Source organism: Cryptomeria japonica, chromosome 10 (assembly GCF_030272615.1).
Source record: "Cryptomeria japonica chromosome 10, Sugi_1.0, whole genome shotgun sequence".
Classification (NCBI taxonomy): Eukaryota; Viridiplantae; Streptophyta; class Pinopsida; order Cupressales; family Cupressaceae; genus Cryptomeria; species Cryptomeria japonica.
The window spans coordinates 605,538,974-605,566,276 of NC_081414.1; positions in this window are offsets into that span (position 1 = coordinate 605,538,974).

The following is a 27,303-nucleotide window of genomic DNA, read 5'->3' on the forward strand; positions in this document are numbered from 1 at the left end:
AGATGAAGGTGGTAGAATATATGAGTCATGTCTAATTTTGCCAAAGTTCACTATAGATATTGACAAGAAAATTAGAGAATGTGAAGGGTAACTAGCTAGCATATCACAGTCATATGCACCCAAATCAGTCTCGGCTAGTAGTTTTGAACCATAAGTTTTGAGAATAATAGATAAGATCAAGAGTTTAAATCAAGAAAATGATAGAGTTTTGGGAAGAGTGATAGAAGTGAGGAGTCTTATCACTCCCTAGATATATTCATTGATGAGTAGCATGCAAAATGCTAAGGATGCTCTGGATAAGCTTGTTCTAGGAGACAAAAGAGGAGTAGAGATGCATTCTTACCTTTTCAATGAAATGATCAACATTTTGGAGAGTTTGAAGAAAGCATGGGATAACCATTTGCTGTCTGTTAAGACAATTTTTGTAGATATCTTCAAGTTTTTGTGAGTAGCTGTACAGGTTCTTGTATATAAGTTTTGGCGGATTCCTATCTTTGGCATTGTTGTCAAAGGGGGAGAGAGTAGAGTGAAAAATGGTGCAAATTCTCAAGGGGAGCTTGTAGATTCATGGTGAGTTTGTAATTTTGAATTTTTGCAATTTTGAGTGTACTGTTCATTTTTCATAGTGTTGCCATCAATGCCAAAGGGGGAGATTGTTGGAAAGAGACAATGTTTCGGTGAAGACTGATACATGGAAGATGCTTAGGGGTTGTCATTGATGGTAACTTAGTCAATAATTCCTATCTGGTGTATATAGATTTGATTAATCAGAAGTCATAAGGCATAACTCTAGAAGGTGGAACACAGTAACCGGAAGAGCATGAGATCATTGCACATATCTTGATATTCATGATGCAATTTTGGTTGTGGTGATCAAGGAAGTTGATTCAAAGTTTGAGGTAGGTTATTTCATGATTGCGATATTCAGTGTTGATTCGTGAGCAAGATCAAAGATTTGGTATCCAATAATTCAACTAGAACAGAGCTATTTTGGTGTAACATGTGTTGCCGATTTGTTGGGATGATTTCAGTGATCAGTTTCATGTTCGAGGTTTTTGGGCTAACTTATGGGAAGCTTATTATCTTCACGTTTTGGTCTACATATATATTTATGGACGGATTGAGTCGACTTGGTGATACACATTTCATGTTGTGTGTTATGCAATTTTTGGAAGCCAACATGGTTAATGATTCTTTTTGTTGGTGCAGATATATAAGATCGATTTGGTTGATCATTTTGAGGTATGGTATGAGTGAGAGAAGTCTGTATGAGTCAATTTGCAGGTTTGATGAATGTGATTGAAGTTTTTGGTGCTCCGATGTATGACAGAGTAGAAAGACAGATCAGTTGCAGAAGATAATCTGAGCCTAACTGGAACTGCATTTTGGCATATTTAGATTCTATAATTCAATTCATTCACTATTTTAATCATTTGTAATAGCCTATTGTGGTGGGGAAAAAGTGAGACTGAGTGACTATGACCTAATCCCACTTTAGCCAACACATTGGGAATATGAAAGAGCCTAGGGAGATAGCTCACTTTGGATAATTCTTGTGAGAAAGAGAGCCAAGGATTATCTCTTAGGGTTTCTATTCCTCTTGTTGTATGTTATGAGAAAAATTAGGGTTTGGATGATCCACTAGACTAGGAGATGAATAATTAAGCATATATGAACTGAAATTGAACAAACTTGCAGATCTGAAACTGAGATACTAAGAGTAGAGAAGGGGGAGGAATTTGGATGTGCACTTGATGCTAAAAATTAAGCCAAACTAACCAGGAACAGGGTGCCTGTACCCTATAAAAAATCACTGATTTTAAGGGGGACCATAGTGCCACACCACTATCATGGGTAGGACTAGGGTGCCACACCCTTGTCCTTGACAATTTTGAGCAATTCTAAAACTTCCGAGTGGTACTTGTGCCTTTTCCTAATCTGAAACTTCTTTTGGGTACCTGTTTATGCACCTCCAATTAAAAAGAGAGGGTTTGGGGTGGCTATATATGGTTTTTCCTAAGTCAAACCCCTATGTTGGTGATTTACACCTCCACAAATAGCCAATTTGTATAGTAAAATAGTGTGTCCAGGACTCTTGTGTGTGTACAAGACCCTAAAATAAAAGCAAACAATCTAGAGTAAACCCTAATTGCTTATAATTGACAAAGTAAGTGCTCTAAATAAATGATGCAAAGTGATCTAAAGCATGAATGCAAATATGTAAATTGATGTAATGAATCTCATGCAAAGACATGAAATTAACATAAAACCATACCCAACCCCTAAGGGAGGGGTACAAGCCAATCATCAGTTGGTGATCTCCTATTATTTTTCAATATCCTCAAGGCTCCCAATTGATGATGAATGTTTGATGAAATGTTGTTGAATGTTGTTGAAGACTCCACATAGGATTCTCTTTCACTACATATAAGGCTCCTTGTGCTCCAAAAACCTACTCTTAGATTCTCAGATTTGATCCCTTCAAATGAAGAAAGAGGACTCTTATGTATGAAACCCTAGATCTTAATTTCAACTTATTATCATCATTAGGCCGAGATAGGATTTGAATTTCCAGCCAATATTTTGGGGTTAAGCATTATAATATCATAGAATTATGCTCCCAAAATTTTGGGAAAAAAAGTTGAGGACCATGTGCACTTTGCAAATGGTCCGACCAACATTTCACCAAATTTTCAAGGCCATTAGATATGATGATATTAGAGTGATTCCCAAAGTTACAACTGATTTTGAGATGTTTTGATATGTGAAATTGGGCCTTAAAGGTTGAAATAAGACATAATTAAGGTTTATGATTTAATGATTTATTGGAGGAATAAAATAAAAAGGGGCACACTTAGGGTAAAGGGCCCAATTTTATGATGTGGAGAGTGATGAAATATGACTTTAGATTAAATTAAATTAATTAATTAAATGCTTAAAGGGAAATTGCAATGCAAGATGCAAAACACACTAAGGCGGGTGCTAAACTAAGTGTGGAATTGCAGCACCCTAGGAAGTGTGTACAATTTACGACACTACATTTAGCCCCCACTTTAGCAGTCATATGAAACTATGTGCATATGCAAGCTAAAGTACATAAAAGTAAACATTCATGAAAAAGGATATATCCACAAGTTGTCAGATGAAGCCCCCAACAGTATGTGCAATACACAATTAGGAACCACACCCTACAAAATCACATTTTAGATAAATCACAAAGTCAACTAAATGGTTGCTAAGAAAGGTGATGAAAATTTGAGGGTAGCTATATGCCCCCCCTATTTCAGATTGCTAATTTTAGTGAGTTGAAACAAGCTATCCTGTTTACTACATTGAATTGTGAAAGAAGATTGATGAGAAATGCTCACAAGAAGATTTGATACAAGATCAAAAACTAATGGAGAAGAATTTGGTAAGAAAGATAACTAAACCTCAATTCCAACACAAAAAGGAGTGTAAGGGTTTGAGAGTTCTCTAACACAAGATGAAAGATTTAAATAGAAACAAATGTAAGAGATACAATCCAAAAAAAAAGAAGTACAACTCCATAAAGGAAATTGGAAAATAATGGAGGATTGAAATGTCATCAAAGAGAGATTATTTATAGAAACACTCTTCTAAAGAAGACAAAAGATCCTCATTAGGGATATGCACGTTCACAAAATAGAAGGGTTTATTATAAAATATATTACTCAATGAAGAAAATAAATTGATGAATGATTAAAAACTTCCAACACCAAGGAGGAGGTCTCAATTAAGGATATGTACTTAAGATCCCCTTAGGGATGCTTGTTCCAATATGAGAGAAGGAATTCAAATATGAATACACCTCTACCATAAATAAGAAATCCTTATAGAAGACAATACTTCACAAAGGGGAAATCTTAATCTCAAGAAGGAGAGATGTTTGAAATCACTCTTGCCCCCCATATATAGGGAGATGAGATGAGATAGAAATAAGCTATTATGTTGCTTCAAAAAAGTATGATTGCACGTGAAATTGTACCATCATGAATGACAATGAGCCTCTAGTAAGTGAGCTACCAATGTCACATAATGATGAGCAACATAATAGCCATTAATGTTATTTAAATAAATTATAAATTGAATGAGGTATTTGAATATGATATTTTAAATGCTCTACTATAAGTGAGATTAAAAAAATGTGTAAGATGATGAATGTTAGAGAGTATTTAGAAAGAGAGAGTTTATAGGAGAAGAATAGGCCACCTAGTCATACTTTTCTTGTACACAAGAAATATTAGGAGATGGATAAGTGTAACTCATTAGAGCCTTATTCCTAGAAGAAAGGGTTTTAGAATTAGTAGAAGATAAAGTCTCATAAGTGGGATTAGAAATCTCTTGAGGAGATTCACAAAGAGATTTGTTCATCACCAATATTTCCTTATGAGGGGGATGAGTGTTGAATAAAGTAGAAGATAATTTAATTGAGGTGAGGTCATCATCACTTCTAAATATAGAATTCACATTGAGAGATGGTCTTTTAGACGCTTTGGTCGGATTAGAAGGATTATATACAAGTCCAAATGAAGCTTCATGTGTGTTATGTTCTAAAGGAACTTTAATTCTTTGTTCATTTGCGCCACAACCATTGCCATCATAGCCACTCTTAGCTAAAATGCGAAAAACCAGGACCATAAAGGGATTCCAAATAAAAAAGAGATGGTTGCGCCTCATGGGTCTTAGTGCTATATGAATTAGAGGAAGGATTTGAAGAATTTTTTAAATTAGAAGCACCCACAAAATGGTTACTTAGTTGTTTAGAAAAAGTGGGTTTCGCTTTAGGTTCCTCCTTAAATTTCTCCTTCTCGGCCTTAAATTCTTTCTAAGATACTCTATACTCTCCTACAAAATTAGGGTTAAAGTCTAGAGATCCCTAATCATCATCTGAGAGAACTCCTTCAGGAGAAAAGATATCCTCGGGAGGAGATTTCAATTGGGTAGAAGAATCAAGAGTACTAGAAGGAACAATATCATCAAAGGAAATAGATGTATTTGAAGAAGTAGGAGGATTCAGAGAAGAATGGGAAGTAGTTGAATGAGAAGATATATATTTTAATGGTTCTTGAGGTTTGTAAGCTAACAAGGTATATGTCTTATTGTTATAAATGAAATTAACTTGCCTATGCAAAGTTGAGGGGACAACTTGCATGCTCTGAATCCAAGGTCTCCCTAATAGAAGGTTATATGTCAAATTACTAGGAATGACATGAATAGGTGTAGGTAACATAATGAGACCTACCTTAATAGGAAAGGTTATAACACGTAAACATTGTTTAGCCACATTATCAAAGCATCAAATAGAAAGAGAAGCAGGTTTGATGAGAGAACGATCCACATTAATCTTATCCAATAAGTCCACACCACAAATATTAAGGCCAGACCCATTTTCCACAAGGGTTCATCTTATAGCACTATCATTGCTAATAACCACAATCATAAGATGATCATATTGATGTTGGATTTCATGAGAAGGTAACTCATCTTGTGTGAATAAAATTTGAGCTTTGGGTTTACTTGTAGGATCAATCAAACAAGCCATGTTATTAGGTGTCACTGCAGGTGCAACATCTAAGTTTTTCAATGCATCTTGTAACATCCCATGATATGTAGGTGAAGTTTGAACCAAATCCCAAATAGAAATATTAGTATGAGTATCCCTAAGTTGTTCAATGAGATCATGCTCCTTACTAAGAGTCTATGATATACAAGGTACTTATGGAAGAGTAGGTTGAGAGGGAGGAAGTGAAGTTGGGATAGCTAGAGGAGAAATAGGTTGCCTATTGTTTCTTGTGTTTTAAGTATGACAACCCGTATTATAACTCTCTCTAGTGATTTTATTATCATACTCATAAGAGATCTTATTAGGATAAGCTCTTTGCACAGTAATAAAAGGTTTCTTAGGAGTGCAAAAAGAATCATTATCATAATCACCTTGAACCACTAAGATAGGCTTACGTTGAGAACTTTGAGAAGGACAAGAACCTTGAACTGTGAAGAGGGGTTTAATAGGTGTTTCATTCACATGTATCAAGATGATTGAAGATGGTTTAGGAATACCAAATGTATCCTTATGAGTTTTAGAAGAAGAATGGAGAAGATTGTTGGAAGAATTGTTGATAGTCTCTTCTTGCACTAAAATGTTATCATGGATAAGATCAATTTTAGGAGATAGAATAGAAGTAGACATTCATGTTTTAGAAGGAAGAGTATTAGTAGGAAAGGTCATATCATCCTCTATCATCAAAGGATCTACATGGGGAATAGACTCTCTAGGAGAAAGATCAACATTACTCTTTAAAATTTCACCTTTGAGAGGGAGACCTTTGAAAGAGATGTCAACAATATTACCTTGAACTAGGGTATCCGTATAAGTAGAACCAAGTTGAGGAAAGGGAGATACTTTACCTTTAGAGGGAAAGTGATTGAGATTTATAAGAGGTGAGATGATATCAAGGGGGTTACTCTAATGGTTCATCCCAAATAGTGAGGTTATTAAAAAAAATATTACAAATATCTTGCACAAAGATGTCCTTATTGCCAATTTTGGGAGAATGGATAACATTGCTCATTAATTATTCATCTTTAAGAGGGAGAGCATCACTACATGTGTTTAAATCATCCTCTTGCCTCAAAATGTGCTCAGTAGGATCTTTAGGGGAGAGAGAATTAAGGAAATTGATTATGGTTTCATCTTATTTTTCTAAGGCATCTTTATGGGTAAGACAAGCTTCGGGGCAAGGAGAAGAATTTCTCATTAGTGCATCATCTCTAGTGGGAATTTTATTGAATTCAAAAGAGGAAATGCCATAACTAGGAAAATTAGGGACAATACCATCTCCTTGCACAAAATCATCCTCATGAGGGGAATATTCTTTAGGATGGAGATGAACATCTTTCTCCAAAGATTCATGCTTAGGAAGGAGATTTTTGAAAGAATTTCTCATAACCTCTTGTTGCACTAACATGCCCCCATTGGTAAGACCAAATTTAGGAGAAGATATGTCAATCTCCATCAACACCTTTTCACTTAGAGAGGCATCATGTAGGGAAGGTAAGGTAACACTAAGAAAGTTGTTTATGATATCATCCTCTTCCTCTAAGATAGCTATATGGGAAAGGCACATTTTAGGAGAATTATCAAGATCACTCTTCAAATCTTCATCCTTAGAGCATGGGAGTGTTTTGAAGGGGTTGGTGACAACTCTTTTAGTCACTAAAATGTTGTCATAGATAGGAGGAGGTTCTTTAAGAGATGGAAAAATTGAAACAAGAGAAGCCAACCCATTATTACATTTATGGAATGAATGCATCATGGCAATAATTTTCCTTTTTCAAATGATAACACATGCAAAATAGAAATAAATGTTCAATTTTAAAAAATGAAAGCACTCTAAATGTTGATTTATAAAATTAAATTTATGAGTGAAATGTGTTCCTAAATCAGATCTGAAATTAATGATCCAAATTAAGCTATCCAGAAATTCAATTTTGAATTGAAAATTAGGTTTTTAACAAAATTGACCTCTAAATTTTGAAATTTATAAGGAATTGAAACTTTTAAATGTAAATTTGAGTTTTAAATAGAAAAAACACCCATATCTGAGAACATAAATCAGAATTAAAGAAGATTGGATTCAAGTTGGTTTCACCAAAATGTGGAGGCGAAAAAGCAAGACCGGGTGACTGGGACCTAATTCCACTTTAGCCAACACATTGGGAATACGAAAGAGACTAGGGAGATAGCTCACTTTGGCTAATAATTTTTGAGAAATAGAGAGAAAAGGATTATCTCTTAGGGTTTCTATTCCTCTTGTTGTATGTGATGAGAAAAATTAGGGTTTGAATGATCCACTAGACTAGGAGATGAACAATGAAGCATATATGAAGCACCTTCTAGGTACCTGTTTCCTTGATAGTTTTGACCAATTCTGAGACTTCTGGGTGGTACTTGTGCCTTTTCTTGATCTGAAGCGCCTTCTCGGTACCTGCTTCTGCACCTGCAACTGAAAAGAGAGGGTTTGGGGTGGCTCTATATGGTTTTGCCTTAGTAAAAATGTTGTGATGGTGATTTCCACCTCTACAAATAGCTAATTTTTATATTAAAATAGTGTGTGCAGGAATCTTGTGTGTGTGCAAGACCCTAAAATGAAAGCAAACAATCTAGAGCAACCCTAAAGAGTAAACCCTAATTGCTTGTAATTGATAAAGTAAATTCTCTAAATCAATGATAAAAAGTTATCTAAAGAATGAATGTAAATATGTAAATTGATGTAATGAAGCTCATGCAAGACATGAAAATAACTTCAAACCATACCCAACCCCTAAGGGAGGGGTACAAGCCTATCGTCAGTCGGTGATCTCCTATTATTCTTCAATGTCTTCAAGGCTCCTAATTGATGATGAATCCTTGATGAAATTTTGTTTAATATTGTTGAATGTTGTTGAATGTTGTTGAAGACTCCACATAGGCTTCTCTTTCACTACATAGAAGGTTCCTTGTGCTCCAAAAACCTGCTCTTAGATTCTCAGATTTGATCCCTTCAAATGAAGAAAGAGGACTATTATGTATGAAACCCTAGATCTTAATTTAGACTTAATTTTGTCTTTAGGTTGACCTAGGATTTGAATTTACCACCAATATTTTGGGGTAAAGCATTATAGTATCATAGAATTATGCTCCTAAAATTTTGGGAAAACTGTCGAGGACCATGTGCACTTTGCATGTGGTCCGACCAACATTTCACTAAATTTTCAGGGTTGTTAGATATGATATTAGAGCGAGTCACAAAGTTACAATTGATTTTGAGATGTTTTGATATGCGAAATCAAGACTTAAATGTTGAAATAGGACATAATTAGGGTTTATGATTTAATGATTTATTACAAGAATAAAATAAAAAGGGGCACACTTAGGGTAAATGGCACAATTTTATGATGTGGGTAGTGATGAAATATGACTTTAGATTTAATTAAATTAATTAATTAAATTCTTAAAGGGAAATTATAGTGCAAAATGCAAACACACTAAGGTGGGTGCTAAACTAAGTGTGGAATTGTACCACCCTAGGAAGGGTGTACAATTTACGACACTGCCTATAAGGAAGTGAGACTTCCTATTGGTTGTATCCCTTTTGTAATTGAGCAGTAAACTCTAGGCAGTGTGCCTGAATGCAAGTGCATTCCCCTCATGTAATATTATCATACTTCTGGCCATAGTATAATAATATTGTGGGTTTAAATCCCACCGTGGTTTTTTCCTTTCCAGGTTTCCACATAAAATTTTTGGTGTTATGGTTATGTGGATAATTTCTTTATGTTTTTGCATTTCACTTTCTTTCTTGTGAATCCTGATCAACCCAACAATAAGAATAATAACTCTAGTCGAAGTCTCAACCTGAAGTTTGGACATTCACTTTGTAAAGTTACTATTTCCATAGCTAGTGCTCATTTGATTGTCAACCCAAGGATGTAATACTTGAAATGAGTCTGCACTATATATTCACTAAGTTCCCGCAATAGCTACCCTGGACTACTGCAACAACTAACATCTATGCAGAAAAAGATAAGAAAGAATTGAAACTATTGAAAGGCTATGGGAAAATTTTTATATTAACATAAACTCATTCAAGCAATACTGGCTAAATTCAATGTTGCCAAACAAGAATTACTCTATTTTGGTTTAGCTACAGGAATAGTCAATGGATCTGTTTCCAATGGCTGCAGGAATAGTCAATGCAAGAACGTCTACTGCAACTAAAGAAGAAAACTAATTTAAACAAAGGCACAGGAACACTCACCAAGTGGGCTCCCTTGGATGAGTGATTCCAGGCTTCCCAAAAACAACTCTAAGTGCTTAGAATAACATATCTTTATTCATTGTTCTTCAGAAGTCATTACATGATTCAGAATCAAAAGAAACTCAAAACACTTGTAACTTTATTTCTAAAATCCTTTGCTCTGCTTCTTCTCTTTTTTATCTCCTATGAAAAGAGATAAACACCTTTATTTAAAAGAAAAGAAATACTTCCTGTAGTCACATAAATCTGTCCACTTAATTAAATGAATATTGAGTATTTATTTGATTATTTAACCATCAATTAATGAATTAATTAAATTAATATTTAATTAATTCATCTCAACCCTCTTCTCCTATTAATTAAATAAATTATTCAATTTATTTGATTTAATTCACTTAACCAAATTCAGACCATTAATTAAATAAATAAATCATATTTGTTTAATTAAATCTTCTCTCACATTTAAATAAATTAATATTTATTTAAATCTCCCAAAATCCCACCTCTCACATTTAAATAAATTAACATTTATTTAAATCACCTTTATCCTCTACCCACTTGTATTTTCCTTCAAAAGCAAGTTGCACAATTATTTTAAATAAATAATTTATTTAAATCACCTTTATCCTCCACCCACTTGTATTTTCCTACAAAAGCAAGTTGCACAACTATTTTAAATAAATTATTTATTTAAAATCCTATTTATCCTCACCCACTTGAAACCTTTAATGGTTTCCCTTCAAGTATTCAAACTTGATGGCTTTAAAGTCTTCAAACTTGATGGCTTCCTTCTAAAGTCTTCTTAAGACTTTAATGGTTTTCCTTAAAGTCTTCAAGCCTTTAATGGTTTCCCTCAAAGTCTTCAAGCATTTTAATGCTTTATCTTTAATGAACCAAAAGATGGTCCTCGCCCACACTTCAACAGCGATAAACCAAACTTCTGGAATAAAAACAAGAAAATCGTTAATGATGGGGTTGTGGATGCCAGGACTATCCAAAATGCACAACCTGTGGTTCGGTTTGCAGGACAGAATCCTCCACCTCAAAACAACACAAATGGTCCTACAAATCAAGGTCGCATAACATCTCATGATGAACCAAGACATCGTCAGCAAAAACAAAAACGCACATACACTCCCTTAGGGGAACCCATTGAAACAGTATTGCGACAACTCATTTCTCAAAATTTGGTCACTCTACCTAAGCTATCAAACTATGAGCCTCAGGTCAAACCAGCATGGTGGAGAGCTACTGAACACTGTGAACTCCATCAAGGGAGAGGACACAAGACAAGTAATTGTCACCGATTGAAAGATCTCATTCAGGATCTTATTGATCGAGGAGAAATTGAAATTGAAGGACATGACCCAAAAACAACAAATAATGATCATCTAATGTTCAAAAATCCACTTCCATCCCAAGATCAAAAGGGTCCTTCTACTTCTAGGCGAGGCACTGATACCACTGATTATACACAGGCTGCGTATAATTACACTGTAAATCACCTGTATGATGCCAATGAGCAAGTTGCAACAATAACCTTCAAAAATCCCAACTCAAATTGCAATGTTGTTACATGTCGTGGCAAGGTCACCATAAAGGCAGCTCCACAAGGCACCACCTCCATCCCAAAGTAGTACAACCTTGTGGAACAATTAGACAAACCCCTGCGCTTATATCCATTTTAGAGCTTTTGCACCTCTTGCCATCTCATAAAACTATCTTGGATCAAGCACTCCAAGAGGCGTCTGTCCCTGCAAATCTGAATACAGACCAATTTCAAGCCATGGTTGGAAGTCTGAAGTCATCACCTTGTCTCACTTTTTCTGAAAGTGATAACTCTTCCTTCCAGCAACCTCATAATGCCTCACTCCACATCGAAGGATTTATTAACCAGCATAGGATCAAGCGAGTCTTGATCGATAATGGAGCAGGCCTAAACATTTGTACATTATAGTTGGTCACAGCATTGAGATATGTAGTAGAATCAATGGATCCTCGCAAGAAGATCACAATCAAAGCCTATGACGACGCAGAGCGTTCATCCAAAGGAGCTATGGTACTACCAATCTGCGTGGGCCCTGTGGTAAAGCACATCATCTGTCAGGTTCTGGACCTTCCTCTGCCATACAATCTATTATTAGGGAGACCTTGGATACATGCCATGGAAGCCGTTCCATCTACCTACCATCAATGTATCAAGTTCCCACATAACAGTGTAGAGATCACAATCTTGGGCGATGCAAATCCCTTTGAGTTTTGCCATAATATCAGCCATCAACCAGAGATTACAGTTCCTAATAATAGAGAAGCCATTTCCTCCACATCATATATAAGTGTAGCCTCTCTTGCCAGTTCGAACACCACTATACCAAAGCAAGAAAAGCTTAAGATGAAAATAGCAGAGGAAGGTCCCGGGGAATACAACTTGAGTCAACTCTTTTGTGTGGGATAGATGCCCACTTCTCCTAGAACACATGGTAAACCACAACAGTTACTCCAGCAACCACTAATCATGCCTGCATGTGCTTTGACACCTTTCATCCTTGGAAAGAGTCAAGAAGAAGAAACCCAAAATGAGGACTTAGCAAAATGGATCTATAAAGATCCTATCACCACTGATCTACCACAAGTTAAACTTCCTATGGATTAGTATGGCAAAGGCCTCCTCATTATGCAAAGAATGGGGTATGATGGTCAGAGTGCTTTAGGATATTGCAAACAAGGACGACATGAACCTCTGCTGCCAGAATTAAAGCCCAAAGGTAATACAGGCCTAGGCTTTGAGAAAGAAATCTTTCCTAAACTCAGATTCAAAGAAAAACCCAGCAAACCATTATGTCAACCTACTGCAAAAAGGACACCTTTCATATCAAAGCAGCATCAAGTACCATCCCAACTGCCCCACCGAGGCTCAGAATCCCAACACAACTATCACCAATGCCAATCATCCCACCAATCAAACCAGTAATCCCATCAGCAGCACCATTAGCAGCAGCAACTGTATCAGAACCCGCAGCAGCATCTATGGCACTAGCAGTTCCAGCAGAAGCAACTGAGTCAATATTACCGATACTCCCTGTACCATATTCTTTTATCCCCATCAATCTTCCTGCAACACCGATCACTACAAAGGTACATCAACCAATCACACCTGCAGTGTTTAACTCAAAAGACATCCCAGTATGGTATAGCAATCGGATGCTGGAAAGTGATTCAGAGACCGACTCACATGAATGGGAATTTGATTCGGTATAGCTTAATACTTCAGATGAGGAAGACACATCACCACTTCCACCACGCAAAGACATCCCTATTTATGGAGAAGCATAGATAAAGACCACTTGGGTTCCTGAACTGGAAACATCTTCCACAGACCCTACGTCTCATCCTACACCTGATTCTGACAGGGAGAGTACCATCAACAACCTTCACCATAACATCTTAACCCTTACTGATACCTCTCCCGCACTTAACATAATTGATGAAGTAATGCCCATTATCCACCCTGAACTCATCGAATGGAACCAAACAAATCCCCCATGTCTTGACCTCTTCCAAAATGATGAGGCCATCATTGAATTTTTGGAATTGAGGGATAACCTACCAAGCGGGGATCACAAAGATGGATTTGCCATTGAACTTAATAGCGCAGCATACTTTGGGGTGGATGCCAAACCTTTCAGCTGCAAAAATATAACATTAAAACATGGATCTTCTAGCGAAAACCATACTATGGCACTATTTGATCCAACAAAAGTAAAAAGAAAGAGCGTATCCAATGGTGAAAACCTCTTTGAGGCACCTGAGGATGAAGGGTTTGACATTCTCCCTGCTAGTACACAACAGGAATGATCAACGATTCTCATCGAGGAAACCAAAGAATACAATTTGGGGACTCCTAAAAATCCTCATCTCATACATCTAGCATCTCTTCTCACTCTAGAGGATAATCCTAAATTTATAGAGATCTTCCAAAAGTGTCAGATCAACTTTGCATGGTCATATGCAGACATGCCTAGGCTTGATCCTAATTTAGTCATGCATCACCTCACCGTAGCAGAAGGAGCCAAACCTGTCAAGCAGAAGCTTCGTAAGATGCATCCCCAAATTGCAGTGCTAGTCAAAATAGAACTCAAGAAACTCGTAGATGTTGGTTTCACTAGGCCAATTGATTATGCAGAATGGATCTCCAACATTGTGCCTGTCGGCAAACAAAAAGGGGACATCCACATTTGTACTGACTTTAGAGATCTGAATAAGGCATGTCCTAAGGATGACTTCCCCCTACCAAATATCGACATCATAGTGGATCTGACAGGAGGACATGCCATGCTTTCACTCATGGATGGCTTTTCAAGATACAATCAGATAAAGATCGCACCAGAAGATCAACATAAGACAGCCTTCACATGTCCATGGGGCACATATTGCTGGAATGTAATGCCTTTCGGTCAAAATAATGTAGGAGCGACCTATCAAAGAGCAATGACCACCATCTTCCATGACATGATGCATACTATGATGGAAGATTATGTGGATGACTTACAAGCAAAATCACTCACTAGAGAAGGTCGTTTGGACATATTAGAGAGAATCTTTGATAGACTGGAACAATATCATGTTCGACTTAACCCAAAGAAATGTGTCTTTGGAGTAACCTCCGGGAAGCTTCTAGGATACATTGTCTCAAGCAAAGGTATTGAGGTCGACCCAACAAAAGTAAAAGCAATCATGGACATGCCACCTCCAAAGAATATCAGTCAGCTAAGGACACTACAAGGACGGCTTCAATCCATCCGAAGATTCATTTTACAATTGGCTGATAAGTGTCACCCATTTACACATCTGCTACATAAGAACATCCGCTTTCAGTGGGATGCCCGATGCCAGCAAGCATTTCAGACGCTTAAAGACTATCTCATGAAACCACCATTGTTGATCCCACCAGATCCAAGTAGACCGTTGTTACTCTATATCTCAGCAACAAGTACAGCATTGGGTGTACTACTGGCACAACATAATGCAGAAGGAAAAGAGTGTACTGTTTACTACATCTCTCGCACACTGGTGGGCTATGAACTCAATTACACCCCTATTGAGCGAGCTTGCCTAGCAGTAATCTTAGCAGCCACCAAACTGAGGCACTATCTGTTAACACACAAGGTACAACTCATTGCAAAGATTTATCCACTCAAGTATTTACTCAACAAAGTAGCATTGACAGGTCGCTTGGCCAAATGGGTGATGATTCTAAGTGAATTTGACATCGAGTATGTGGACCGTAAAGCTATCAAACGTCAAGTTATTGCAAATCAGTTGGTCGATGCACCCCTCATAGGCGATCATCCTCTTATTTCCAATTTTCTAGATGAAGAGATATTCATGATCACAATAGCACATCCATGGAAACTATATTTTGATGGTTCATACACTAGGCACGGCTCGGGGGCAGGCATTCTATTTATCACACCTCAAGGTGATAGCATCCTGAAGTCTTACAGGCTCACATTTCCATGCACAAACAACATAGCAGAATATGAGGCCTTGATCACAGGACTCAGGTTAGCCGTACAATGGAAATTAAAAGAACTGCAAGTATATGGCGACTCACAACTAGTCATTCGACAAGCAACTGTTGAATATCAGACCAAAGATGATAAACTGATGCCATATAAGCAAATGGTGGACACTCTAAAGACATCATTTACTACTATCACTTTTGAGCAGATACCAAGAGATCAGAATCGAGTTGCTGACACTATGGCTACCATCGCATCTCACCTAGATCTTCCACAAAATTCAACACCTTATGAGTTCTTGGTCGAATAGCTTTGGATCCCCCCTTATGATATCCCTGAATCTGAGATGATATGTCACCTTGTCGGTCCTAAATCGCCATGGTATGGTGAGTTCTACACCTATCTTTGCGATAATACCCTTCCTCCCAACCAATCGAATAACCAACGAAAAACCTTCATTCGCCAAACTACTCGATATACCATTATTGCCAAAACCCTATACCGACACGGTCTTGATGGTACTCTCCTTCGATGTCTGGAACAAGATGAGATAACAAAGGCTTTGGAAGAGGTACATGAAGGAATTTGTGGGACTCACTCAAGTGGTCCGTCACTAGCCAAGAAACTCATGCGAGCTAGATATTGTTGGCCATCTATGGAAAAGGATTCCTACTACTTTGTCAGAAAATGCAAGAAATGTCAAGTTCATGGCGACCTGATACATGCATTGGCCCAAGAACTACAACCAATCACAACACCATGGCCTTTTTGTCAATGGGGCCTTGACCTTGTGGGTAAGATTCATCCATCTTCATCCAATGGCCATAAATTCATTATTACCGCCACCGAATATTTCACAAAGTGGATCGAAGATGTTCCACTTACCTAAGTCACCGGCAAGCAGATTGCCTCATTCATCCTTAATTACATCATCTGCCGGTATGGTGTACCCATGTCCATCATCACAGATAACGGTCTTCCTTTAAAAAATCAGGATGTCCGTGAACTTTGTGAGAAATTTCATATCCAACACCGCTTTTCCACCCCCTATTACCCACAAGGCAATGGTCAGGCCGAAGCATCCAATAAAAACATATTAAGAATCCTCAAAAAAAAAATCAATGATGCCGGCCGTGATTGGCATGTTCAACTAAATCCAGCGCTATGGGCATATCGAACTAGCATTCGAACCCCTTCAGGTGCAACTCCTTATTCATTGGTCTATGGTGCAGAAGCTATCTTGCCTATTGAGGTCGAGATACCATCACTACGGGTTTCCTTGCACAATCTCATTGATGATGAAGCTTACAGAGTCTCACGTCTTCAGGACTTAGAGTTACTTGATGAGAAGCGACACGCTGCATACAACCATCTCAAAGCCTATCAGCAGCACATGAGCAGAAGCTACAATCACTGAGTTAGACCTTGTACATTTGAGGTAGGTGATCTTGTTCTACGAGAGAATCCTCGCAACCAACCAAACTGAGAACATCAGGGCAAGTTTGAATAAAACTGGCTGGGCCCATATGTTGTCACTGCTGTGTTCGGGTCTGGGGCATATCAATTGGCTACATCAGAAGGAGAACCGCTTGTAGATCCAATTAACAGCATGCACCTCAAACGGTTTTATACCTAAGCTGTACAGAGTATCAGGCTCCCATATATACTGGCAAAAATACCAAAAACATCGAGATAAATGACCTGAAGAAAACACAAAAACATCAAAAGAGTAAAGAAAAATCATGCATCCAAACGGTGCACAACCACTCTGGTGGCACCTTGGGTAAGTACGGTGGTGAAAACCTGGCAAACAGGCGCCACTCGTAAAGGCTATGGCTCCATTGTCTTTCAGACTTGTTGCGATCACATCTACTTCATACATACATACATCCATCCATCCAAAAAACATGGCTTGTTATAACTCTGCAATTATGATAGTACTCCATACATCTGGCATCCCATTTTTTCATAGTCATTGATGGAAGTGGATTCTACATTGTCTTATGATTCATTAAGTTCTTCATTCAAACAATCATCAAAAATCCAAAAACATTCAAAAATATCTCACAAAATCCAAAAACATCAGAAAACATCAAAAATCACACAAAAACATGGCAACACCTTGTACACACTCATCCCTGTAGATACCGAACAAACATTGTGATATACTCCACAAAATGACCACTTATCAATTGACCAAACAATCGACATCAATAATCAAAACTGTCTTCAACAAGGATGCATCCTTCCTTACCAAAACGAAGACAAAAGTGACGTTTTCTTTGACAAGAAAATTATGTTAAGCTATCAAATACTTGGTTGATTTGTGAGTACAATCGTCCGTTTATCTGTATCAGGATCTTGCAGCATTGTTTTGTATCGTTTGCGCATTATTTCCAATGAAGTTCTGGTGCATGTACTAATGGTGTCTACGTAGGAAGTTCACTAAGCTATGTGATCATAGGCAAAAATACAGTCATAGATCACTACGGCTTGCTGACTATAGCGTATACCTCGACCATATGAGCATGAACCATTACCAAGGATCCATATTCTTTATTCTTTATGTATATACTATTTGTTTGCAGGTACAATGTTGTTTCTTTGGTTCCCCCTACCTCATCCAAACTGGATAAAGGTTTTATCTCTTATTACGGTATGCACTTGTCTCAGGATATGATCAGCCAAAGATCAAGGAGGACAATCCAAGTCATGCATGAAAGGAGATAATCCTTGTCTGTTCCGTAAGCAATACTCAGGTCAACTTGATCCATTATATCAAGTTGCTTTTATTAACTTGCTATATAATATCCATGTAAGAAATACTCTAGTCATCTTGAATCTTTATGTCAAGTTGCTTGTATTTTCTTACAACATTTTAAAGCTTAATGATGAAAAATAAAGCACCATGGATCGTCATTCCATCTCATCTGTATATATTGCATTTCATTGCATTCCACCCATCCATACATTCATAATAGCTGCATATCATCCATACATAGTCATAATAATGCATACTCTATTTTACTCATCTTCTTCCATAGGACTCGGTCCTAGTCCTCCATATCTTCTATCTAACATCAAATCCCCCCTCACCCTCCCTATCTTGATCATCAACATCATCCTAATCCCTTCATCACTTCCCATCCTCACTCATCCAAAAAAATTAAGCTAGTTACTCTGTCTACACAGATACATCGACTCCCACACACCTAGACTATCAACAGATACTCTGATCAAGTATCTTCAGGTCTCAACAGGTAATCGATTATGGCAAACTTAGACTACAACAGGCATTTATCATAATGACCTAGTCTCAACGGGGTTGCCATGATTCCCCACAACCATCCATCACACGCACACACTATCAATTGATCAACCAATCAAACACAATCCATCGGACAATTACATCAATTGTCTATGTCTCAACGAGTATTTTGCTTCATATACCTTGACTTCATCGAGCAATTATATCAATTGTCTAAGTCACATTAGGTCACTTTGATTCACTTACTCAGACTTTATCATGTCCAAGCAACCAACTGACATCAACTGTCACGCTTTGACTTGACTGGGGCAATTAAACTGATTGCACCAGATTGTCCAACCAATTTTGATCAATTGTATAGCATCAATCCAAACCCCACACTCCATCTGCTATGTATCTCTTGCATGACCTCAGGGTACTCGCTGGCTTGTTGTTTCTTCATATTCACTCCATTTTCTCCCATTCTTTCATCATTAGTTCTAATTTCTTCTATTCTACATCCCCTCCACTTTTCATTCTTTTTCGAGAGATCGCCCGATTTTTCAAAAAAATTCAGCCCATCTCTCGAGGGGGCATACCACCCATTAAATTTACATTTTATGGGGTATTTCCTCACACCTATTTTTCTTTCTTTGAAACGACGCGATAAACCACACTGTCTCAGAGAGGGGCAAATGTAGTCACATAAATCTGTCCACTTAATTAAATGAATACTTAGTATTTATTTGATTATTTAACCATCAATTAATGAATTAATTAAATTAATATTTAATTAATTCATCTTAATCCTCTTCTCCTATTAATTAAATAAATTATTCAATTTATTTGATTTAATTCACTTAACCAAATTCAGACCATTAATTAAATAAATAAATCATATTTGTTTAATTAAATCTTCTCTCACATTTAAATAAATTAATATTTATTTAAATCCCCCAAATTCCCACCTCTCACATTTAAATAAATTAACATTTATTTAAATCACCTTTATCCTCTACCCACTTGTATTTTCCTACAAAAGCAAGTTGCACAATTATTTTAAATAAATAATTTATTTAAATCACCTTTATCCTCCACCCACTTGTATTTTCCTACAAAAGCAAGTTGCACAACTATTTTAAATAAATTATTTATTTAAAATCCTATTTATCCTCACCCACTTGAAACCTTTAATGGTTTCCCTTAAAGTATTCAAACTTGATGGCTTTAAAGTCTTAAAAACTTGATGGCTTCCTTCTATAGTCTTCTTAAGACTTTAATGGTTTTCCTTAAAGTCTTCAAGCCTTTAATGGTTTCCCTCAAAGTCTTCAAGCATTTTAATGCTTTATCTTCATTTTTCTCATTTAAATAAATTAATATTTATTTGAATATTTATCCAAATGCAAATTACACCATTTAATTGAAATAAATGATTTTATTTTAATTGAAAATACCAAAATTTCTCCCACTTTCATTTTCCTACAAAATCCACTTGCATGCCTAAACCCCTTCTAGAATTTTCTAATCACTTCTAAATAACCTAACCCCTTCTCTAAACTTTGTCACATTCCTAAGGAAAAGGGAAGTCACTTCTCAAACCCTCAAAGTCTTTGATAACCATTAAAGGCTTTCAACCTTCAACCACTAAATGGCTCAAAGTCTTTGATAACCATTGAAGGCTTTCAACTTTCAACCACTTAATCCCCAAAGTCTCCAATAACCATTAATGGTTACCTCAAACCCTCCCACATGGTTAAAACATTTGTTTTGACTCAACCTCTACCCAACCCAAAGGTCTCATCAGGCCATTAATGCTTTGACCATGATTATCTCTTAAACATTTGCACAAAGGTTTATCCTTGGATTAACTCTTAATCCAGTGGGTAATCTTAATTTGGACTTGACCCTTAGCCTCTAGATAACCATGAGGTCTTCTCAGGCCTTTAATGCCTCCAACCTCTTCTCTCAACCCAATCCTATGTTGACACTTGTCACCATTTTATTGGTGCCAATTGTGCACATGGATCCCCAACTTTCAAACTTGGCCCTTGATTAAACCATTCAATCTTAACCCTTCATTTCCCCATTTCTTCTATAAATAGAACCCTTCTCCTCAAGCAAAGAAGAAAGCATTAGAGTATTGTTGTTATACTGGCATTAGAATAGAGCTTTCTCATAGCATCACTATCTACACTTGCATAGCATTTGCTTATCATATTCAACTATCTTGAATCTCCATATGGCATCCACGGCTAGTGCTAAAAGCTAAGAGCTACACTCATTTGGGACTTGGAGAGGAGAGGAACAAGGGAGGAGCAACTATGAGCATCTTAATTAGCTATTTTATTCTATGTTTATATGCTTTCTATTTCATGCTTAATATCTCTCTTGATATGCCTGTTTAGGATAATCTTTTGTTGCTAACACTAATGTTTGTTTCTTGTGCTCTTGTGTGTGTTGCCATCAAACAGATTTTCTAATCCTTTTTGCAAAGCATCATTTGGTGAACCCGACGTGAATCCAAACACCAAAAAGATCAACTTTTTTTTTTAACCAATAACATGTTTGAATGTTGAAAATGTCACACAGGTTGTGTTTTTGACACTGTTTTGGTGCGTTTGACATTATTTTGGCGCTATTCACCCTATTTCAGTGCTTTTCCCTTCTCTGTCTTTCCCTTTCTTTTAGTGCATTTATGTTAAATAGCACCTCTATTCAAATGCAGCCTAGCGCTATTGTAACAGAACATTGTACAAATCACCTTGTAACCAAAAAAAAAAATTAGGCTTGTAGAAGCCCACCAAATAGGCGGATTTTACTAACTATTTTTCTCTTTTGTGCAGATTTAAATTAGATTAAAAAGTAGATTTATATTTCTTACTAACTTGTTTTTGAAGTTGGTTTTAAAAAAAATAAATTCACTTTTTATTTTGGTTTAAAATTAACTTCACATTTCAAATTTGGGCTTTTAAAAAAAGAATCACACATTTGTTTGGGGCTCTTAAAAAGAATTTCATTGTTCCAAGGTAAAAAGAACCACAAACTTATACAAAACAACTTTATTTCTTGCAAGTTAGGAAACAAACTTCGTTTTGGTGCTTAAAATCAACAAAACAAAATTTGTTTTCTTGCATCAACTTAAAAGAAATTTACAATCAACACTTTGTTTTGGGGGCAATCTAAAAAGAACAAGCCATTTTTCCTTCAAGCTCAAAAACAATTTTACTTCAAGCAAGACGTGTTTTCAATTCAGTTGACTAGGATTTCAAAGTTCCTAGTTTACAAAATATTTTGCCTTTGAAGTTTAAAAAAAACACCATGACTGTTGGAGCAACATCTCCAAATAGTTAGATCACATTGCAATGATAGATTAAAAAGAACAAGTGTTTTTCATGCTTGGCACACTTGTGCAAAGAGTTGGTCGAGTAGTCCTACTTCTAACACACACTATCCTCTCCCTTAGCTTTCATGGTCCTAGGTGCAAGAGAAAAGTGTTAGTAACACTCAAGATTTTATGTTTTTAAGAGAGGCCTGCCAAGGGATCGATACTCTTGGGAACGACCTCGAGCGGTAAATCCTTCGAGCCGCTATAGAAATCAGGTGAGAGCGAAAGCTGTAGCCTTGGGTATAGCTGTTCCTATAGTGTAACTGGCCGAAAGGACAAATGGGCCCCACCACTAGTTACAAGGCTCTTAAGTGAGTCACTGCAGAATGAACTTATGTCCAAAAACATCGAACATGACTAAACACCTTTTAGTAGTAGCCCACCCATTCTATTGATTGAGGATATTTGCGATATAATTTAGTGCAAGAGCATAGATGGTTTTGCTCCCAAGATACTCACCATACATATTTCCTTGAGTAGAAACATAGCTTTTTGAAAAGTCACTTGTGGCTTAATAAAAGTGGTGACTCCCCCATCATAGGGATCATCTATTTGTTATGCTCATGCAAGAATTAGTATATCACATCCTTACCTACCACGGTGGGATTCACAAGGTATGTAGTACCAAAGTCGAAGAAATATCAAGATGTGGGCTAAATTTATCACAACTGGCCATTTGACCTTAGGGATAAAAAGTGTTTGAAATGTGTTCGTTTTAAAGACCAAGTGCATATTGAGCCGACTTCAGGCTTTGGAAATACACCTTAAAATACATCTAAAGGAAGGGTCATATACAAGTCCAAAGATTGGGTTGATCTAGACCCATACTCATTTGTGCCTTTGAGGCAACATTTTGGTGTTTGTGTGCTTGCTTTGTTTTCTTGTCAAAGAAACATCAAATCAGAAAATCAATCCCAAAAACAAAGTATTCATCCAACCAAACATCTTTCAAAAACAACCAAAAACATCAAAAACAAAGTGCAAACAACAAAAGAGTCAAAAATTTTATGACCATTCTTCACATCTTGCGAAAGAAGAAGCGTCATCAAAATATCAACTTGAAAAGAAGACAATTAAGCTCAAAGGCTTTGATCAAATGAAGGAAATTCTTCTATATCAATAGACAAATCTTTGTCTCCCATAGAGTTTTCTTGCATCATATGTGTCTCTATCTTCAAGGCAAAACAAACGAATTTGATTCCGAATCATTGAACTGCAGAGTTTTTATGCAATATAGAGCTCTGAGTTATCACAAAAACCAAGGAGGAAAGATTAATCCCAACTTCTTCCCAAATGTCTGTATCACATACAACACAACTCGAGAAATACCACCAACACCCGAAAGGGAAGAGATAGAGTTTTTCCCATTTATAACACAAAGTTTTTATTGAAGTTGAAAACATTTTCATCCATCATCTCACTCATACATCATCACTTCATCATCAATCCGTCCCAACTCTCAAAACATTAAGAGTTTCTTGTCCCAAGTTCTCTTTTAGATATTGCTTGAAATCAAACACATCACATCACTTTTTAGATTTATTCTACATCTAGGATAAGCTCATCCTAAGAGACACATCTACGCAGGTTAAAACTAGTTCATGAGTGAATCCTCTCATTACTAGGTAGTTAAATCTGTAACACATCTCAGATTTCTCTACACCTTATCACATCAAAACTTATCAAACAAACAAGCAATTCAAAGAAGGAATTTTGGTTACATCCACCTTAAAAGTGCTAGAGATCCACGTGCAACATAATTCACCAACCATCAATGTTTCATTTCATCAAAAACTCATCATTATTTTCACACAACTTCAACAACAGCTTGCATGCAAAATGGCTCAAACCCGATCACAGTCAAGGCAACGAGAAATAGAAAGGGAAGAAGAAGAAGAGGAAAATATCAATGAATTTCAAGAAGCACTTGGAGGAAATGTAGATGATGAAAACCCAAGTACTCCCACTCCTGCAACAATAGAAATAACTCAGCATAACCCTCTCTTTAACATACTTTTTGATGAAATACTTAGGAGCAATGCAGATGCTCACTTCTTAAGACTCACTCAAGAAGGAGAACAACTCCCCTCTGACTTTGATCTTGCCCAATTAAGACAAGCATCAGAAAGAAAAAGTCGCCATGAAGAGGAAAGAGGTAGAGATCCCATCAGATATAACATTCCTTGAGGTAACCCACCACCTCCTCCTCCAAATGAAATGGAGATGTTGCGGCAACAAGTCGAGAATCTCACCCAACAACTTCATAGTGCTGTGAAGACTAACCAATTCTCACTCAGTGACATCTGTCCCTATCCTTTTGATAGGAATCTTTACATGCCACCATTTCCACGAGGATTCGAAACACCCAAATTTGAAAAATATAGAGGAAAGGGGGATCCCCGCGATCATGTCCAAGAATTTCATTCCGCTTGTCTCGAAGTAGCATATGAAGACACCTAAATTATGTGCCTTTTTCCCCAAAGCTTGGGAGGAACAACCACATCATGGTTTTCCCGACTACCAGGAGGCATTAGAACATTTGAGGAACTCATCTAGAAGTTCCTAGCTCATTACTCTCATAACATTGAACGCGACATCACCATGGCTGATCTGTGCAACACCAAACAAAAACCAGGTGAACAATTCTCAGTATTCCTGCAACGATGGCATCAAATGTCTAGCAGACGTTCTCTTCAGTTACCTGAATGAGAACTAGTGGAAATATTCATTTCCAACTTAAACGAAGAAATGGAATTTCACCTGGATGTCAAAGACACAGACTCTTTTAATGATATGATCACCAAGGGTTTGAAATGTGAAAGGGCACTTATCAAAAAGGGACTCATCAAAATCTTTAATGAACCAAAAGATGGTCCTCGCCCATGCTTCAACAATGATAAACCAAACTTCTGGAATAAAAACAAGAATATTGTCAATGATGGGGTTGTGGATGCCAGGGCTATCCAAAATGCACAACCTATGGTTCGGTTTGCAGGACAGAATCCTCCACCTCAAAACAACACAAATAGTCCTACAAATCAAGGTCGCATCACATCTCATGATGAACCAAGACCTCGTCAGCAAAAACAAAAATGCACATACACTCCCTTAGGGGAACCCATTGAAACAGTATTGCGACAACTCATTTCTCAAAATTTGGTCACTCTACCTAAGCTATCAAACTATGAGCCTCAGGTCAAACCAGCATGGTGGAGAGATACTGAACACTGTGAATTCCATCAAGGGAGAGGACACAAGACAAGTAATTGTCACCGATTGAAAGATCTCATTCAGGATCTTATTGATCGAGGAGAAATTGAAATTGAAGGACATGACCCAAAAACAACAAATAATGATCATCTAATGTTCAAAAATCCACTTCCATCCAAAGATCAAAGGGGTCCTTCTACTTCTAGGTGAGGCACTGATACCACTGATTATACACAGGCTGCATATAATTACACTGTAAATCACCTGTATGATGCCAATGAGCAAGTTGCAACAATAACCTTCAAAAATCCCAACTCAAATTGCAATGTTGTTACACATCGTTGAAAGGTCACCATAGAGGCAGCTCCACAAGGCACCACCTCCATCCCAAAGCAGTACAACCTTGTGGAACAATTAGACAAAACCCCTGCGCTTATATCCATTTTAGAGCTTTTGCGCCTCTCGCCATCTCATAAAACTATCTTGGATCAAGCACTCCAAGAGGCGTCTATCCCTGCAAATCTGAATACAGACCAATTTCAAGCCATGGTTGGAAGTCTGAAGTCATCACCTTGTCTCACTTTCTCCGAAAGTGATAACTCTTCCTTCCAGCAACCTCATAACGCCTCACTCCATATCGAAGGATTTATTAACCAACATAGGATGAAGCGAGTCTTGATCGATAATGGAGCAAGCCTGAATATTTGTACATTACAGTTGGTCACAGCATTGGGATATGTAGTAGAATCAGTGGATCCTCGCAAGAAGATCACAATCAAAGCCTATGACGACGCAGAGCGTTCATCCAAAGGAGCTATGGTACTACCAATTTGCGTGGGCCCTGTGGTAAAGCACATCATCTGTCAGGTTTTGGACCTTCCTCTGCCATACAATCTATTATTAGGGAGACCTTGGATACATGCCATGTAAGCCGTTCCATCTACCTACCATCAATGTATCAAGTTCCCACATAACGGTGTAGAGATCACAATCTTGGGTGATGCAAATCCCTTTGAGTTTTGCCATAATATCAGCCATCAACCAGAGATTACCGTTCCTAATAATAGAGAAGCCATTTCCTCCACATCATATATAAGTCTAGCCTCTCTTGCTAGTTCGAACACCACTATACCAAAGCAAGAAAAGCTTAAGATGAAAATAGCAGAGGAAGGTCCCGGGGAATACAACTTGAGTCAACTCTTTTGTGTGGGACAGATGCCCACTTCTCCTAGAACACATGGTAAACCATAGCAGTTACTTCAGCAACCACTAATCACACCTGCATGTGCTTTGACACCTTTCATCCTTGGAAAGAGTGAAGAAGAAGAAACCCAAAATGAGGACTTAGCAAAATGGATCTATAAAGATCCCATCACCACTGATCTACAACAAGTTAAACTTCCTATGGATCAGTATGGTAAAGGCCTCCTCATTATGCAAAGAATGGGGTATGATGGTCAGAGTGCTTTAGGATATTGCAAACAAGGACGACATGAACCTCTGCTGCCAGAATTAAAGCCCAAAGGTAATACAGGCCTAGGCTTTGAGAAAGAAATCTTTCCTAAACTCAGATTCAAAGGAAAACCCAGCAAACCATTATGTCAACCTACTGCAAAAAGGACACCTTTCATATCAAAGCAGCATCAAGTACCATCCCAACTGCCCCACCGAGGCTCAGAATCCCAACACAACTATCACCAATGCCAATCATCCTACCAATCAAACCAGTAATCCCATCAGTAGCACCATTAGCAGTAGCAGTTGTATCAGAACCCGCAGCAGCATCGATGGCGCTAGCAGTTCCAACAGAAGCAACTGAGTCAATATTACCGATACTCCCTGTACCATATTCTTTTATCCCCATCAATCTTCCTGCAACACCGATCACTACAAAGGTACATCAACCAATCACACCTGCAGTGTTTAACTCAAAAGACATCCCAGTATGGTATAGCAATCGGATGCTGGAAAGTGATTCAGAGACCGACTCACATGAATGGGAATTTGATTCGGTATAGCTTAATACTTCAGATGAGGAAGACACATCACCACTTCCACCACGCAAAGAAATCCTTGTTTACGGAGAAGCATAGATAAAAACCACTTGGGTTCCTGAAC